Source organism: Malurus melanocephalus, unplaced genomic scaffold (genome assembly GCF_030028575.1).
Source record: "Malurus melanocephalus ecotype Western Australia unplaced genomic scaffold, MMel_1.1 scaffold_1384, whole genome shotgun sequence".
NCBI lineage: Eukaryota > Metazoa > Chordata > Aves > Passeriformes > Maluridae > Malurus > Malurus melanocephalus.
The window spans coordinates 16,846-20,344 of record NW_026624616.1 but is presented as its reverse complement, the minus strand read 5'-3'; the positions used below and the strand labels follow the sequence as shown (position 1 = coordinate 20,344).

The following is a 3,499-nucleotide window of genomic DNA, read 5'->3' as shown; positions in this document are numbered from 1 at the left end:
CCCGTTCCCAAAGAGAGCAGCTCTGGCAGAAGGAGCTGGAAAATCCTGGGAAAAATTCCCAAAGTGAAACCTCCCGAGGGAAGGGAAGGGAAGGGCGGAGCCACCTGGGAAATTCCAACCTCCAAATTTATCAAAAAAAAAAAATAAAATTTAAATATCGGGAATGGAAATTTTAAATTTTTAGGGAATTCTGCTCAAAAAATGGTCAGAATTACGGGAATTTTGTACCCAAATCGTGGAAAAATCACCCTAAAAATGCAGAATTTGGGATAAATTTGCCTCATTTTTAGGGGATTTGCTTAAAGAGAGTTTGGATTTTGAATTTTTGAGAAATAAATCAGATTTTTGGTCAAAAATTTGAACAATTACTGAAATTTAGGAATTGGACACGGGAATTTTGGGTTTTTTGGGAATTCTGCCTGTTGTCCTTGAAAATTTATGAGAATTACGGGAATTTTGGAAAAAAAAAATTGTGGAAAAATCACCCTAAAAAAGCAGAAATTTGCATAATTTTGCCTCGTTTGTAGATTTCGTCAAAGGGACTTTGGATTTTGAATTTTTACGTGTTTTTTTTATTTTATTTTTGATTTTTTTTTAATTTTTAATTTTTTTATATTTTTTTAGTTTTATTTTTTTCATTTTTAATTTTTAAATTTTTTTTTAATTTTAGTCTTTCAATTTTAAATTTTTTTAATTTTTTCATTTTTTTAATTTTTATTTTTTAATTTTTTAAATTTTTAATTTTTTAATTTTTTTTTTATTTCAATCAGGCACCCAGAAATAGGTCAGCGCTGAGAGGGGATTTTGTAATCTCCTGAAATTCACCCGTGCCCATCCCGGGTGAGTTTTGGGCTCCTCCTCCTCCTCCTCCTCCTCCTTCTGTTTACACCCAAAATTCACCTCCTGCTCCAGAAAAATAAAAAAAAATCAGAAATCCCACAAAAAAATTCATTTTTTAGGTTAATTCTTAAATTTTGTGATCCTGGCAGAGAGGAGAAAAGCACAGCATGGCAATATTTTCTGTTTTTATATGGAATTATGTGTTATATTTATATAAATAATATAATATAATTAATATAAAATTATATTTTATATTTATTTTATATTTTATATTTATTTTATTATTTTATTTATATTTATTTATATTTTATATTATATTTAGCTCCTATTTGGAGAATTTTTTTTTTTCCTGAAAATATCAGGTAAAGGTTTTTTGTATCAATGTTGGGTAATGAAGTCAATTAAATCCTTCAAAAATTATAATAATGTGCAAAAATCCTTCAAAAATCACTACAGTCTGCAAAAATCCTTCAAAAATCACCATAATCTGCAAAAATCCCCCAAAAAAATCACAATCATTTTCAAAAATCCTTCAAAATCACAATAAAAAATACTCCAAAACTCAAAATAATCTGCAAAAATCCCCCAAAAATCCCAATAATTTGCAAAAATCCTCCAAAAAAATCACAATAATTTTCAAAAATCCTCCAAAAATCACAATAATTTTCAAAATTCCTCCAAAAATCCCAATAATTTTCAAAATTCCTGCATTCCTGTCCCCCGGGAAGAGAAAAAATCCCTCAAATTCCTGCCCGGAGCTCCCCCTTCCATCGTTTTCCATGCAGGAGGTGCCAAAAATTGATGATTTTTAAAAGGAAAAGTTTTGTGGGACGGGGAAAAGTTTGCATGGAGAGTAAAAATCAGCCAAAAATCGGAATCACCCCCAAAATTATCCCGAAATCATCCCTGAATCACTCCGAAATCACCCCCAAAATCAACCCGAAATCATCCCTGAATCACTCTGAAATCACCCCCAAAATTACTCCGAATTACCCCCAAAAACACTCCGAAATCACCCCCAAAATCAACCCAAAATCATTGCGAAATCACCCCCAAAACTACCCCGAATCACTCAGAAATCACCCCCAAAATCAACCCGAAATCACCTTCAAAATCACTCCAAAATCACCCCCAAAACTACCCCGATATCACCCCGAAATCACTCTGAAATCGCCCCCAAGTTACCCCGAAATCACCCCCAAATCATCCCCGAATCACCCCCAAAACTACCCCAAAATCATCCCGAAATCACCTTCAATCACCTCCAGAATCACCCCGATATTAGCCCCGAAATCACCCCCAAGTTACCCCAAAATCACCTTCAGGTCACCCCTAAGTTACTCCGAAATCATCCCCAGATCACGCCCGAAACCGCCCCCAAAATCATCCCCAAATCACCCCCAAAACTACCCCGAAATCACTCCAAAATCACCCCCGGAATCACTCCCAAATCAACCACGATATCACCCCAAAATCACCCCCGATATCACCTCCAAAACTACCCCGAAATCACTCCAAAATCACCCCCGGAATCACTCCCAAATCAACCACGATATCACCCCAAAATCACCCCCGATATCACCTCCAAAACTACCCCGAAATCACTCCAAAATCACCCGGGGAACCACCCCCGATATCGCCCCCAAAACCACCCCGAAATCACCCCAAAATCACCCCCGGAATCACCCCAAAATCACCAGCGGAATCACCCCCGAATCACCCCAAAATCACCCCCGATATCACCCCAAAATCACCCCCGACCAACCCCGGAATGCGCCCCGAAATCCCAAGCCCGGGGCGCCCGCAGCACCGGGAGTGCAGGGCAGGGGAAGGCGCCTGAAGGGACAGGCGGAGGAGGATGCGAGGAACCCCCCGGTTCTCCCGGGGATCACGGACGGCACCGGGGGAGGAAGAACCGCTTCACCTCCTGACCCCTCCGGGAACACCGGGACAGGGCCGGGCCGAGGGACGCGCTCCCGTTCCCGATCCCGTTCCCGATCCCACAGGAATGTCGCCTTCCCTCCGCTTGGCTCCGGGACCTCACCTTCCCCGTGCTCCCCTCCCCCAGGCAGGTGACACAGCCCCGGTGCGGCGGGGAGGGGACACACGGCACACCGAGAGCGCTCCGGTAGAGAACCCCCCAACCCTCCCGACAGCGGGGCCAAAACCACCGAGCGGGGCCGGAGCCACCGGGCCGGGCCGGAGCGTTCAACCCCGGGCAGAGCCCCGCGACCCCCGGGCCCATCCGTGCCGGGCCGCCCCCTCTTTTTCCTCCTTTTCCTCCTTCTCGTCCTCGTCCTCCCGCGGTGCCCCCCGCTCCCCGCCGGCCCAGAGGCGCCCGTGCCCCGCTCTCCCCGCCGCCCACCGCCGGGCCGGGCCGGGCCTAGCGCGGCTCTGCTGCGCCGCCAGGCCCGGAGCGAAGGGACGGGGAAAGGGGCTCGGCGGCCGCTCCCGCACTCACCCAGGCCGGTGCCCTCGGGGCCGCCCCCGCCGCCGTCCATGCCGGGCGGCGCGGGGAGGGGAGGGGGGCGCGGCGGCGGAGGGCGGAGGGCAGAGCGGCCGGGCCCTCCCTCCGTGCCTTCCCTGCGGCCCCTCCGCTCGGCCCCCGCGCTCGAGTGGCCGCCGCCGCCGCTGCCGCCGCTGCCTCGGTCCCGGGGCC

General features: G+C 46.8%; 1 protein-coding gene across 2 annotated transcripts in view; it reads right to left on the bottom strand.

The window, feature by feature from the left end:
- LOC130586893 (zinc finger protein 652-like) overlaps nucleotides 1-3,435 on the bottom strand; it is an 8,179-nt gene extending 4,744 nt beyond the window's left edge. The window contains exon 1 of one of the 2 annotated variants that reach the window (XM_057387811.1): nucleotides 3,302-3,435. The gene's annotated coding sequence lies outside the window, so the exon portion shown is untranslated. Of the gene's footprint in view, nucleotides 1-2,884; nucleotides 3,022-3,301 lie in introns of those variants that run through there. The other variant, XM_057387812.1, reaches the window with a different exon arrangement.
- Between the last annotated feature and the right edge of the window lie 64 nt (nucleotides 3,436-3,499).